This window comes from Erinaceus europaeus, chromosome 3, assembly GCF_950295315.1.
Source record: "Erinaceus europaeus chromosome 3, mEriEur2.1, whole genome shotgun sequence".
Classification (NCBI taxonomy): Eukaryota; Metazoa; Chordata; class Mammalia; order Eulipotyphla; family Erinaceidae; genus Erinaceus; species Erinaceus europaeus.
The window spans coordinates 105533809-105549882 of record NC_080164.1 but is presented as its reverse complement, the minus strand read 5'-3'; the positions used below and the strand labels follow the sequence as shown (position 1 = coordinate 105549882).

Sequence of the window (16074 nt, the reverse complement as noted above, 5' to 3'; positions counted from 1 at the left end):
CAGGACCAGCAGATTCAGAGTGGGCTCTCCACCCTTAGGGGGGCAGCTCAGCCATCTTGACACTAAAGATGAATGAGAAGGCTTTGATTCAGGGATGTTTGATCACTCTGGTTTCCTGGCCCTCCATGTCTAATTCTGTAGCCCAGACTGGGAGTGGAGGGTTTACCTTTGATATTCTTTCCTTATAAGAAAGCCAGAAGCTCCAACAAGAGTTTTGTTGTTGTTGTTGTTAGTTTGTTTGTTTTTCTTTCACATGCTACTGTTCCTTGTTTTTAAATTTTATTAGGAGGTTAATGTTTTACCAGACAGTAGCTGATATGTGGGTACATCAATGTCCTATGGACTTTTTCACCTCCTCCCAAACTTTCCCTCCACAGGCGTATTGGTGAGATGTGTAATGTGATGTGCCTTAAGACTGTGACCGGTTGATTTTTGCTCTTTGGCATTTTGTTTTTTACTTTCCTTTCTGAATGTGGTTTACAAAATGTCATTTATTTTAGTTTAAGGGCAGAAATGCAGAAAGATACATGATAGAAGATGATAGGTAGGCAAATAGACGATAGATAGATAGATGATAAATAGATAAAGAAATGTCCATGTTCAGTGGGGAAGCAATTACAGAAGCCAGATCTTCCACTTTTTGCTCTCCACAACGACCCTGGGTCCATACTCCCAGAGAGATAAAGAATCTGAGAGCTATCAGGGGAGAGGATGAGACATGGAGTTCTGGTGGTGGGAATTGTGTGGAGTTGTATCCCTCTTATCCTATGGTTTTGTCAAGATTTCCTTTTTATAAATAACAAAATAACAATAATAAAGCAAAAGCAAAAAAAAAAAAACAAAACACCAAAGTGGGGTTGGGTGGTGGCTCAGCGGGTTAAGAACACATGACACAAAGTGCAAGGACCAGGGTAAGGATCCTGGTTCGAGCCCCCAGCTCCTCACCTGCAAGGGGGTGATAACTTCACAGGCTGTGAAGCAGATCTGCAGGTGTCTGTCTTTCTCTCCCCTCTTTGTTTTCCCCTCCTCTCTCAATTTCTCTATATTTAAAAATAACAACAGCAAGAACAGGGCAACAAAAAGGAAAAAATACTGCCTTCAGGAGCAGTGAGTTCACAGTGCAGGCACTGAGTTCCAGTGATAACCCTGGAAGCAAAAAAAAAAAAAAAAAGAAAGAAAGAAAAAGAAAAAAACGGTGCTGAGCTCTGGCTTTTGATGTTGTGACTTGAACCTGGCATGCATTGTACTGGCATGCCAACTGTTATAAGTTGGATAGTGCATTGCTTAGACATGTACATGGCCCGGTTCAAACCCAGCCTTCACCTCATTTAAGGAAGCTTTGGAGCTGTGGTATCACTCTACATTTTTTTTTATTTTTGGTATTATCTTTATTTATTGGACACAGCCAGAAATCAAGAGGGAAAGGGCTGATAGAGGGGGAGAGACAGAGAGACACCTACAGCCCTGCTTCACCATTCGCAAAGATTTCCCCATACAGGTGGGGACTGGGGGGTTGAACCTGGGTCCTTGTGCACTGTGGCATGTGTTCTCAACCAGGTGTGCCACCACCCAGTCCCAACAAAGTCTTGAGATCCCCACCAAATGACTTTGACTTTATTCTTCTGTTTCTATATTCTCCTGCCTCCAAATCTGGAGACAGACCATGATGCACTTTCAGTAGGCCAGCTCAGAGCCATTACCAGATTCTATCAGTCCCCCTGCCCTCTTGCTCTTGGGAGTGAGAGGGCAGTGTGGACTGAGACCCTAGGGAAGGACAGGAGCCTCCACTGCAACCACCTTCTTGGCATGCCCCTGGGGTGCTCAGATCTGAATAGTGTGCTGGCCTGGCCCTTGGGGCTGCAATGCTTCCAACTGATTGAGCAGGGGTGAGATGTTCAGGCAATGCTGGGGTCCACGGTCATCATGGAGGCCAGCAGCTGTCACAGTTGTGCTGAATGTCTGGGGCTCTGTGGGATGCTGAGCTGGTTCTGCACAGCCAGGGCCACGCTGTCACCCTTCTGGAACACCATGTCATAAGGGCCCTCCCCAAACATCATGGCATACAGTATGTGGCCTAGGGACCAGATGTCAGTCCTCTCATCAATGATGCAGTGGCTCTGCACAGAAAAGACCTCTGGGTCTCGGTAAGAGATGGTGCACCATTGGGCTGCCCAGTCCTGCAGGGCCAGTGGGAGCCTTCTACCTGGATGCACGCTTGGTTCATAGAACCCAAATCCATCAGGACTGGCTGTCCTTCATCTCCAAGCAAGATGTTGGTGGGTTTCAGGTCCGTGTAGGCATTACCCTTGGCATGAATGGCCTCAAGGCCTCTGCAGATACCCAGGAGCAGCTGGAGGATTTGGTCCTCAGTCAAGAAGTTGCCTTTGTCCTTTAGCCTTTCTATCTCATTTCACAGCGTACCTCTCTTGATGAAAGGTAGCAACAGCCAGGGCTCATGTTTTGTGCTCCGCACCTTCAGACAGTAAGCCATGAGGGGAAGGATGTTGGGGTGATGGAAGAGTCAATGCATGTCAGCTTCTCACTGGGCCTCCTCCTGGTCCTGCTGCTTGTGACATAGGATTCGCTTCAGGGCATAGAAGCAGCCATCATGTAAGCCCTCCACTAGGTCCACATAGTTGAACTCACTGGCCCTGGCGAGAGGAAAAGTGCTCACTCTACCATTTTTTAAAATTCTTTATTATTATTATTTTATTGGGAGTTAATGGTTTACCACACAGTTAGTAATATATTTTCTTTCTTTTCAAAAACTTTACTGAGGGGTAAGCACACGTGGCACAAAGCATAAGTACCAGAATCAGAATCTTGGTTCAAGCCCCTACAGGGGAGTCTCTTCACAGGTGGTGGAGCAGGTCTGCAGGTGTCTGTCTTTCTCTCCCTCTCCTTGTCCGTCCCTCCTCTTTCTACTTCTTTCTGTCCTATCTAACAACGTTGACATCAATAACAACAGCAATAATAGCTACAACAATAAAACAAGGACAACAAAAGGGAAAATAAATAAATAAATAAATAATTTTATAAAATTTACTGGGAGGTTAATGGTTTACAGGGCAATTTTTGGCACATGAGTGAAAGTTTTCCTATCACCTCCAAATTCTGTCAACCCAGTACCAGGAACTGAAAAGTTCTCATTCCCCTACCCTCACTTCTCTCACTATCATTCTTCCCAAGGGTCTTCTAGAAAGAATAGTATTTGGAGGATAAACTTTGTTTATCAAAACTTAGACATAAAAATGAAGCACATATAAATAAAAATTAAAAAGTGCTGGTGCATTTGGATGAGTACACCAGGTTTCAGACCCTGCAGTGGTAGAGGCTTCATGAGTGGTGAAACAGTGCTTGTACAAGCTACATTTTCTTTTGCCTTGTTTCCCCCCCAGTATATCTTTTTCTCCAATAAAATAAAAAAGAAAGGTACAATATTATGTTTTGTGCAAATGAAGTTGAAAACGAAAATTTTCCATTCCATAAGAGTGGGGATAAGATTGTAAACTAAGGCAGACACTATGGACAACAGTGTGGAGATAACTCAAATAGATCTAAATAAAAGTATCAGATGATGTTAATATGTAATCCTATTAACTATAGTCTTATAAATATTTAATCACCACCTGCAGGGGGAAAGCTTCAAGAGTGGTGAAGCAGTGATGCAGGTATATCTCTCTGTCTTTCTCCCTCTATATCACTCATTTCTTAATTTCTGGCTATCTCTATAAAATAATTAAGGATAATCATTTTGTAAAATAAATAACTATTTCATTAATATGAGAGGGGAAAATAGATTGAATGTCTCCAGCTTTTTAATGCATATACTTCAGTTCTTAGTATAGCTTCAATCTAAGCACATAAGAGTTCAAATTACTAAACTAAATTTCAACATTGGGGTCCAATTGTAAATGCATTTTAAATAATAACATTTTTCTTTCTTTCTTTCTTTCTTTCTTTCTTTCTTTCTTTCCTTTGTTGAAATGTTAATCAGCTATAATATTGAAAGAGGGAGACCAGAAACAACTGGTCTTGTCTACGTATAAGATATAGTTTATATGTAAATACCATAAAGTATAAAAAATGGTAAGGTCTTATACCTCTAGGATTTTCTCATTTTCCTTCATGCTTCCTTTTTTTTTCCTTTTGATTTCTTTATTGGAAAATTAACGTTTTACATTTGACAGTAAAGACAATAGTTTTTACCTGCATAACATTCCCCAGTTTTCCATATAACAATACAACCCCGACTAGGTCCTCTGCCATACTTTTTTATTTTATAAGTCTGGCTAAAGACTGGTCTATTTTGTTCACTCTTTTGAAGAACCAACATTTACTTTTACTGATCTTTTGCATGGTTTTCTTATTTTCAATGTTATTTATTTCTGCCCTAACATTAGTGATTTATGTTTTTCTGGTTGCTTTAGGGTTTCTTTGTTCTTCTTCTTCTAGGTCTCTAAGATGTGCAATCAGGTTGTTTATTTGTAATTTTTCTTGTCTCTTAATGTGTATTTGTATGGCTATGAACTTCCCTCCCTGTACTGCATTAGCTGTGTCTCAAATATTTTTGGTAGCTTGTGTCTTCATTTTCATTTAACTTTCTAAACATTTTGATTTCTTCCTTTATGTTCTCTTTGACATAGTACTTGTTAAGTAGTGTACTGTTGAGCTTCCGCATTTTGGGACTATTACTAATCTTTTGCTGATTATTAAGAGTCAGTTTAATTCCACTGTGGTCTGATAAGATGTTTGGTATGATTTCAATGCTCTTGAATGCTGTCTTTGTGTGGCCTAATATATGGTCTATCCTTGAGAATGACTCATGTGGACTTCAGTAGAATGTGTATTCCAGTTTTTTGGGATGAATGACTCTGAAAATATACATTCGTTCTAGTTTGGTTATCTCCTCATTTAGCTTCCTCATGTCTTTATTGATTTACTGCCTGGATGATCTATAAAGTTGAGAGAGTCGGGTGTTGAATTCCCCTAATATGACTGTGTTGCTGTTAATATATTTCAGTTGATGTTTGATGTATTTAGATAGCTTATCATTGGGTATATAAATGTTAATAATTCTTAAGTCCTCTTCATTGACTGATCCTCTGAGCATTAAGTAATGTTCATCCCTGTCATTTAATTTTATTGTTTTAAATTATAATGTGTGAGATATAAGAATAGCTGTTCCTGAACTTTTTTGTGGGCCATTGGATTGTATGATAGTTTTCCATCCTTTCACTTTGAGTCTGTGTTTGTCTGGTTGAGTTAGGTTGGTTTCTTTCTTTTTTTTTTTTATTTAAGAAAGGATTAATTAACAAAACCATAAGGTAGGAGGGGTACAACTCCACACAATTCCCACCACCCAATCTCCATAACCCACCCCCTCCCTGATAGCTTTCCCATTCTCTATCCCTCTGGGAGCATGGACCCAGGGTCATTGAGGGTTGCAGAAGGTAGAAGGTCTGGCTTCTGTAATTGATTCCCCGCTGAATTTGGGCATTGACTGGTCGGTCCATACTCCCAGTCTGCCTCTCTCTTTCCCTAGTAGGGTGTGTCTCTGGGGAAAGTGAGCTCCAGGACACATTGGTGGGGTCTTCAATCCAGGGAAGCCTGGCCAGCATCCTGGTGGCATCTGGAACCTGGTGATTGAAAAGAGATTTAACATACGAGGCCAAACAAATTGTTGAGCAATCATGCACCCAAAGCTTGGAGTAGTGAAGAGGAAGTGTTAGGGAGGTACTCACTGCAAACTCTAGTGTACTTCTGCTTTCAGGTATATATTTTGCAGTAGTTTATGGATACGTGTGAACATAAGCTCTCTCCCACAGAAACTGGTGTATATCTTGGTTATGGGACTTTGTTATAAAGTGGACCACCTGAGATGAAATTAGAGTGTACTATAAAAGGAAAGGTCTCACCCAAGTAATGAAGCTGAAGGGTTGTCATTCCACACATGAAGTCTCTGGACACAGTGTGTCTTAGGTGAAGCATGTTGAGGTGGCAATCTTGCATTCGTTAGGTTGTGATCGGCGGATGCAATATTATTTGGTATGGATTGGGAGAGGCATACAGGAAGGTGGGTCCTATCCAAGGGTTCCAGGACTGGGGGAAGTAGGGGCTCTATAGTGGATATGTGAGGTTCCTGCTGTCTTAGGGTTCAAAAAGACAATCGATAGTTAATGTTATCATCACATTATTTGGTAATTGGGTTAACTTTGAAAAGTCCTTTTGTTAGGGTTTGCTATACAGTACCCAGTATCTTGTATATAGCTGTGCTATTGGATGCTTCTAATCTACTTGGTCTAGGCTTTTGAGAGAGTCCGCATATCAAATACACAGCCTATATATTAAAAAGATTCAGTCTGTGTTTTGAAAAACTTTGAGACATACAATTGATTTTCCCCCTCTCATATTAATTAACTACTGATTTATATGTCTACATTTTACTAGGAGTGTACATAAACACCATTCCCACCACCAAAAGACTGTGACCCATCCCTCTCACCCACTCCCACCCCCCACTGGCCTAGGAAGCTGCATGTCTACCCCTCACCACAGGGTTTTTACTTTGGTGCCCTACTTACAGTTTGATCAGGTCCTGCTTTTAGTTTCCCTTTCAGATCTTCTTACGCAACTTCTGTTGATTAGTGGGATCATCCCATACTCATCTTTATCTTTCTGACTTAGTTCACTTAACATAATTCCTTCTAGCTCTGTCCAAGATGGGTCAGAGAAGGTGGGTTCATTGTTCTTGATAGCTGCATAGTATTCCATTGTGTATATGTACCACAGCTTTCTCAGCCACTCATCTGTTGTCGGGCACCTGGGTTGCTTCCAGGTTTTAGCTATTTGGGAAGCATTGGATCGACCTTCTCGTGGTACATCCCATGAGTACCCATTCATTGGGGAAACCGATGATCCTTCCTAGCCGACTGAATCCACATGGATCCCAGTCACTTTCAAAGCCAGCAACAAGCAGCTCCTGACAGCTTTCAACCTGACGCTGTTGACTGGCTACGGAAGAAGGGCAAATACTAGAAGAAGAAGAAAGCTACTATGAATTGTGCTGCTATGAACATAGGAGTACACCCCTCTTTTTGGTTGGATGTTATGTTGTCCTTGGGGTATAACCCCAGGAGAGGAATTACTGGATCATATGGAAGGTCCATGTCTAGCCTTCTGAGAGTTTTCCAGACTGCTCTCCACAGAGGCTGTACCAATTTACATTCCCACCAGCAATGTAAAAGGGTTCCTCTGTCCCACATCCTCTCCAGCATTTGTTGCTGCTGTCCTTTTTGATGTATGCCATTCTTACAGGAGTGAGGTGGTATCTCAATGTTGCCTTAATATGAATTTCTCTGACAATCAGTGACCTAGAGCAGATTTTTATATGTTTGTTAGCCTTTTGGATCTCCTCTGTAGTGAATGTTTTGTTCATATCCTCTGCCCATTTTTGGATGTGGTCGTTTGCTTTTTTGGTGCTAAGTTTGCTGAGCTCTTTATATATTTTGATGATTAGTTTCTTGTCTGATGTATGGCATGTGAAGATCTTCTCCCATTTTGTGAGGGTTCTCTCTGTTTGTTTAATAGTTTCTTTGTATGTGCAGAAGCTTTTCTATTTTATGTAGTCCCGTTGGTTTGTTTCTGCTTTAGTCTACCTTGCAATTGGGTTTGATTCATCAAAGATGTCCTTGAGGTGTATGTGGGAAAGTGTTTTACCAATGTTTTCCTCTAAGTATTTGATTGTTTCTGGTCTGACATCTAGGTCTTTGATCCATTTGGAGTTGATTTTTGTTTCTGGTGAGATAAAGTGGTTCAATTTCATTCTTCTGCATGTTACAACCCAGTTTTCCCAGCACCATTTATTGAAGAGAGCCTCCTTTTTCCATTTAATCCTTTGGGCCCCCTTATCAAAGATTAGATGCCCATAGGTGTGGGGATTTATTTCTGGGCTTTCAATTCTGTTCCACTGGTCTGTGTGCCTATTTTTGTTCCAGTACCATGCTGTTTTGATGATGATGGCTTTATAATATAGTTTAAGGTCTGGGAGTGTGATGCCTCCATTTCTGTTTCTTTGCCTCAAGATGGTTTTGGCAATTCTAGGTGTTTTCAGGTTCCAGATTAATGATAGTAGTGTTTGTTCTATTCTCTTAAAGAAGCTTGGTGGAACATTGATGGGTAGTGCATTAAATTTGTATATGGCTCTGGGGAGAATATTCATTTTGATGATATTTATTCTTCTAGTCCATGATCATGGGATATCTTTCCATTTCTTGGTATTAGTTTCTATTTCCTTGAGTAGCGACTCATAGTTTTCAGCATACAAGTTTTTCACTTCTTTGATCAACTTTATTCCTAGGTATTTGATTGATTTTGCTGAAACCGTAAATGGGAGTGATTTCTGGATGTCTTCTTCTTCAGTTTTAGTGTTTGAATAAAGAAATGCCACTGATTTTTGTACATTGATTTTGTAGCCTGATACCTTGCTATATTGCCTAATAACTTCCAGTAATTTTCTGCTGGATTCTTTAGGTCTTTCTATGTATACTATCATATCATCTGCAAATAGTGAGAGCTTGACTTATTCCCTTCCAATCTGTATTCTTTTGTGTTGTGATCTCTTTAACTCATTCTCTGCCTGGATTTACCTATAAAATAAAATAACACACACACACACACACACACACACACACACACGGAGACTTATCAACTAAAAACCTTTTATCTCCTGATCTAATTGATTACTTTTCCCCTGACCTCTGCATACTTCCATTTTCAATACTTATGTAACTAGTTATTTATTTAAATCTACTATGATCACAGATCATACATATTTATATGGAAACTAGTTTTCACACATTACCCATGATCTTCAGGTCCCCAACACAAAACATCACTCTAAGACCATAAAATATTTTTGAGGCATGACTTAAAATCATCCCCAATCTATACCCACTAGAAACTAAATGACAATGTGAATATTTTATTTGTTTCATTATACAATGTTAATACCCAAGTGCCCCAATTACCGTAGCTATAGATTAGTATGCCCCCTTCATTCTTTTTTTGCCACCATGGCTATCTTTAGCATTTAATGCCTTCACTTTTTCACCAGTTTTTGATGGAGAGTGAAAGGCAAATCAGGAGACAGAAGTAGGAAGAGACAGTGAGAATGAGAGACACTGTTACCCTGTGTCACCATTCACAAAGATCCCTCCTTGTTGTTACTACCATACACTCGCATGTGGTAGTCCAGGGCTCAAACTGAGGTGCAGGTGCATGGTAAGATGTTCACACTTACAGGTGAGCTACCTGCTGGCTCCTAACTGGTCAGGATTTTTAGAATTATACCCTACAGAGAAAAATGACTATATAATCTTAATATTCCTAGAACTTGACACTGGTTGTGTTCTTAAGGTTGTGACTTGGAATAAAAGTTTGGCAATAATTATATCTTAAAAAATGTTTGAAAGAGCACTTCAAAATGGAAGTGTTAGTGCTAGAGTTTTTTTCTTTCTACAATTAGGCTTTAACTTAACCACCACAGTATGAGTACACCAGGACAGATCCATTAGCACTGGCAGCATTTCATCCATTCTACAGCTTGTCAAATCTGCTTTCTTCCAACACAAACTCTGAATGATCAAACAAAACCAGGTGAAAATACATGATTCCTTGTTATGTTTTAAATTCCTAAAATCAGAGATACTTGAATGGAACTTGAATTTAAAACTGAATTAAGATGAGAGAGAAGCTACTGGGAGGTGTTGCATGACAATAAGCACACTAGGTTAAGTGAACATATTACTAAGTGCAAGTAACTAAGTTTGAGCCCCCACTCCCCCACCTGCAGGGGGTTTGCTTCACAAGCGGGGAAGCAAGTCTCCATGTGTCTATCTTTCTCTCCTTCTCTATTTCCTCCTCCTCTCTCAATTCCTATCTTATCTAATAAAAAAGGGGAACAAAAGAAGCTCTGGACCATATACCTATTTGTAAACAGGTGTTTTGTACCAGTGTATGTATAAGCAAGCATTTCTATATACCTATATATATAGATTAAATGTATCCATGTGCACAATACAACCTGAAATATGTTATTGTAGATGCAAGCACACATTTAGAATCCACACATGCATGTCCATGTCTATAGTGTTAGGTATGAATACACACACATATATGTAATGTGTACATATAATGTGTCTGGTGTAGTATTGCTTTGCATTGATGAGATAAGATGTTGTAATGTGACTTTCTGATTCATCAGGTAGATAGTTTCCTCTTTGTGACAGCAACCAGAGTCCTCAGAATCCCAATTCTGCTATTGGCTTGAAAGCTCTTCTCTGGATTTCATCCTCTAGTCTATTTCTACACACTTCCCCTCATTCAATGTGATAGTAAAAATACAACAATGCATTTTTTAAAATTTTTGCTAGCTGGAAAGACAAAATTAAAAAATAAAGCCAGCTATGAATACTCTAACCTGCCTTCAAGTATTAGGGAGAAGTAAAAACCTTCCCAAACATAGAGAAACTAAAGGAATTCACTACTAGAATTCTGACTTGGAAGAATTGTAGAAAGGAGTTCTATATAAGAAGAAGACACAAAGGAATCCAAACTCTAGATGATATGATTGATGGTAGAATAGTATCAGTAACACAAACAACATCAACAGGAGAAAGAAAAAGACATAGAAAAGATAGGAAAAGAGAAGGCTAAATGGGCAGTGTAATGCAATAAAATGTTGGTAAACCAAGGTTAATTTAAGCAATATAAATGTATATAGTTACAGAAATAATAGTCAATCCCTTTCTATGAACTTATGGGAGAACTGCAGTTTCCATTGGAGAGTATGGGGGCACAGAGTTCTAGTGGTTAGGATGGTATGGGATTAGACCCCTAGTGTCTCATAATTCTATAAATCAATATTAAATCATTAATAATAATAATGTGCATATTGTAAGTTAGATAGAACATTTATGGTAAACCAATACAATTCTTCAAATAAATTGAATAATTTGACAAAAAAATTGTTGGAACCACAAAAAAAGCCACAGTTTGTCAAAGAACTTCTTAGTCAAAAGGTAATAAATGGAGGCTTAGGCATGAGAGTGTCTGTATATCCATTATGCTATCTAAAAAAATAAAAAATAAAATAAATGAAGGCGATAACATACTCCTCAAATAGAGTTTATACTACAAAGCAATAATAATTAACATAGTGTCATACTGGAAAGAGAGGTACACTTGAATCAGTGAAAGAGAATCAAGAGCTCAGATATGAGTCTACATGTACACAGACACCTAATATATGACAAAACATTCAATGGGGGAAGGAGGGTTTCCTGAAGAAATTCTGTTAAGAATATTGGACAGCCAGGTATAGAAAATAGAAACTAAACTACCTCTTAATAGCATGAACCAAAATCAGATCAAAATGAATCAGAGATCTGGATATTAGACCAGCAACTCTAAAATACACAGAATGCATACCATATCTTTGTGTCACCATGCATAGAGCTTGAAGAAATCATGTTGAGTGAAATGAGTCAAAAAGAGAATGATAAATACCTGATGATTTCACTCGTAGGTGGAACTTTGGAGACAGTGACATAAAGAGAAAACATCAAACCAAATGATTCTGGGAAGGGAGTGGCAGAGAGGAGCCTGTGGGGGCTTCTCAATTGGAGGTGATAAAATCCCCACACCTATGGACATCTAATCTTTGATAAGGGGGCCCAAAGGATTAAATGGAAAAAGGAGGCTCTCTTCAATAAATGGTGCTGGGAAAACTGGGTTGTAACATGCAGAAGAATGAAATTGAACCACTTTATCTCACCAGAAACAAAAATCAACTCCAAATGGATCAAAGACCTAGATGTCAGACCAGAAACAATCAAATACTTAGAGGAAAACATTGGTAAAACACTTTCCCACATACACCTCAAGGACATCTTTGATGAATCAAACCCAATTGCAAGGAAGACTAAAGCAGAAACAAACCAATGGGACTACATCAAATTGAAAAGCTTCTGCACAGCCAAAGAAACTATTAAACAAACAAAGAGACCCCTCACAGAATGGGAGAAGATCTTCACATGCCATACATCAGACAAGAAACTAATCACCAAAATATATAAAGAGCTCAGCAAACTTAGCCGCAAAAAAGCAAATGACCCCATCCAAAAATGGGCAGAGGATATGAACAAAACATTCACTACAGAGGAGATCCAAAAGGCTAACAAACATATAAAAAACTGCTCTAGGTCACTGATTGTCAGAGAAATGCAAATTAAGACAACACTAAGATACCACCTCACTCCTGTAAGAATGGCATACATCAAAAAGGACAGCAGCAACAAATGCTGGAGAGCTTGTGGGGAGAGAAGAACCCTTTTACATGGCTGGTGGGAATGTAAATTGGTCCAGCCTCTGTGGAAAGCAGTCTGGAGAACTCTCAGAAGGCTAGACATGGACTTTCCATATGATCCAGTAATTCCTCTCCTGGGGTTATACCTCAAGGACTCCATAAAACCCAACCAAAAAGAGGGGTGTACTCCTATGTCCATAGCAGCACAATTCATAATAGCTAAAACCTGGAAGCAACCCAGGTGCCCAACAACAGATGAGTGGCTGAGAAAGCTGTGGTATATATACATAATGGAATACTATGCAGCTCTCAAGAACAATGAACCCACCTTCTCTGACCCGTCTTGGACAGAGCTAGAAGGGATTACGTTACGTGAGCTAAGTCAGAAAGATAAAGATGAGTATGGGATGATCCCACTCATCAACAGAAGTTGAGGAAGAAGATCTGAAAGGTAAACTAAAAGCAGGACCTGACCAAAGTGTAAGTAGGGCACCAAAGTCAAAACCCTGTGGTGAGGGGTAGACATGCAGCATCCTGGGACAGTGGGGGGTTGGAGTGGGTGGAGGTATGGGTCTCAGTCTTTTGGTGGTGGGAATGATGTTTATGTACACTCCTAGTAAAATGTAGTCATATAAATCAGTAGTTAATTAATACGAGAGGGGCAAAATTAATTGTATGTCTCAAAGTTTTTCAAAACACAAACTGAATCTTTTTAATATATAGGATGTGTAATTGATATGCGGACTCTCTCAAAAGCCTAGACCAAGTAGATCAGAAGCAACCAATAGCACGGCTATATACAAGATACTGGGTACTGTATAGCAAACCCTAACAAAAGGACTTTTCAAAGTTAACCCAATTACCAAATAATGTGATGATAACATTAACTATCGATTGTTTTTTGGAACCCTAAGACAGCAGGAACCTCACATCTCCACTATACAGCCTCTACTTCCCCCAGTCCTGGAACCCTTGGATAGGGCCCACTTTCCCGTATGCATCTCCCAATCCATATCAAATAATATTGCATCTGCTGATCACAACCTAACCAACACAATGATTGCCACCTCAACATGCTTCACTTCATACTGTGTCCAGAGACTTCACGTGTGGAATGACAGCCCTTAAGCTTCATTACTTGGGTGATACCTTTCCTTTCATAGTATACTCTAATTCCATCTCAGGTGGTTCACTTTCTAACAAAGTCCCAAAACCTAGATATACATCAGTTTCTGTGCCAGAGAGCATATGTTCACACGATCCATAAACTACCACAAAATATATACCTGAAAGCAGAAGTACACTAGAGTTTGCAGTGAGTACCTCCCTAACACTTCCTCTCCACTATTCCAAGCTTTGGGTCCATGATTGCTCAACAATGTGTTTGGCTTCATATGTTAACTCTTTTCAGTCACCAGGTTCCAGATGTCATCAGGATGCCGGCCAGGCTTCCCTAGACTGAAGATCCCACCAATGTGTCCTGGAGCTCCGCCTTCCCCAGAGACCCACCCTACTAGGGAAAGAGAGAGGCAGACTGGGAGTATGGACCCACCAGTCAATGCCCATGTTCAGCGGGGAAGCAATTACAGAAGCCAGACCTTCCACCTTCTGCAACTCACAATGACCCTGGGTTCATGCTCCCAGAAGGATAGAGAATGGGAAAGCTATCAGGGGAGGGGGTGGGATATGGAGATAGGTGGTGTGAATTGTGTGGAATTGTACCCCTCCTACCCTATGGTTTTATTAATTAATCCTTTCTTAAATAAAAAATAAAAATAATAAATAAATTTTAAAAAATTGTATATACTTATTATGAGAGTTGGGAAATCATACCCATATGCTCACAACTGTGCTGTTAACACTCTCATAAAATATGTAACTCATAATCAGATATTTTATATTATCCTCCTACATTTCATAGTTTTCATAAAATTATTCAGAATTCATTCTATGCAACTGTTATGATATAGATCATCTCTAGATTTTACCAGATGCAATATATTAAAATTCTTAATATATTATATATTAATATATTAAATTCAATATATTGAATTATATGTCAACATATTAATATAAATGCACACTATTTTAGATTTTATATAAACATCTATTTATATTAATATATTAAATTCAATATATTAAAATGTGTGTATTTATCATGACTTATTTTTAATTTTTATTATCTTTATTTATGTTTTGTATATATACAACCAGAAATAAAGAGGGAAAGGGATGATAGAGAAGGAGAGAAAAAGAGAGACACCTGCAGTTGTGCTGCACCATTTGCAAAACTTTCCTCCTGCAGGTGGCTCAAACCTGGGTCCTTGTGTACTGTATCATGTACACTCAACCAGGTATAGCACCAACCAGCCCTTTTTTATATTCATAAGAATCAAATTAGCAACTTTATTCTGTTATTAAAGGCTTTCCCCTGTTATCTCTAAGTATTCCTCATAGTATGTTTCTTTCCAATATTTTAAATTTTTAATAAGGACAATTGAAAGGCATACACCAGAGTAGCCTATATGTCATTTGGGCAAAGATAGTTGACTCTGTATGGGAATTGATGCCTGTTTTAATTCACTTGTATGGTTCTGCTTTCACTTTATTTCTAAGTTAAACTTATACCTATTAAAATTTTTGAGTCTCCTTTCTTTTTCATTTTCCCTCTCAAATAAGAAAATCAGTGACTGACTTCCTCAGATGTTTTCTACATTCACTTTCCTCTCAGTGATGGTATGATGAAAAAAAAAAAAAGAGGTTTCTGATCACCAAAGTGCCTGGTCTTCTTGTCCCCTAACATTTCCTCCTCTGGAAGTATGACCCAATTCATCCATGGGCTGCAAAAAGAACGGGTTCTGGATTCTATAATTGCCTCCCCACTGGACATGGATGTTGGCAGGTGATTCCATACTCACAGCCCATTTCTCTTTCCTCAGTGGGGTAGGGCTCTGGAGAGCTTAGGTTCTGGGACACATTGTTCAGGTTGTCTGCCCAGGGAGGTCAGAATGCCATCCTAGTAGCATCTGCAACTAGGTGGTGAAATGCTGTAAGATATAAAGCAGGACAAAATGTTTAATAAACACAAACTAAAGAGTGGAGACAAAGCCAAGAAAATAGGAACTCTCAGGGGCGAGGTGGTGGCACACCTGGTTAAGCACACACACTACAGTGTGCAAGGACCCAGGTTCTAGCCCCTGGCCCCCACCTGCAGTGGGTAAGTTTCAGGAGTGGTAAGAATGGTGAAGCAGAAAAATTAGGGTATCTACTTTAGGTATGTTCCTAGGTGCCCAGGACCTTAGTAAACTTTATTTTTACTTAATAGCTAACATGGAGGTGGACAAGAAATATTGTCTGGAAGTATGGTATCAGAATGGAGAATAGAATTTGAAGGTTACAGCAGAAAGTGACTCCCAAACTTGAAAAAGAAATGTAAATACAATGAACTGTTTACTACACTGATCTGACCTGGTGGTAATGTATTTAGCACATATTTAGCACAGGGTCCTGTATAGCCTCTGAATTGTAAGGTTATATCTGAAAGTCCGTCTCAGAAAAATGAATGCAGTCTTGGTATGTACTTGCTTTTTAAAATGGAACAACCCCTGAAGTAAAAGGCTTTGCATTGTCTATAATATAGATATTTTCCATTATTTAAAGTCTTACTTTTTAAATGAATATATCATGAGAGGCTAGAGAGACAGAGA

The 16074-nt window shown here is 39.2% G+C and overlaps 1 pseudogene; it reads right to left on the bottom strand.

The window, feature by feature from the left end:
- Nucleotides 1-1772: 1772 nt before the first annotated feature.
- Nucleotides 1773-16074, bottom strand: part of LOC103125858 (serine/threonine-protein kinase 16-like) — a 61354-nt pseudogene continuing 47052 nt past the window's right edge.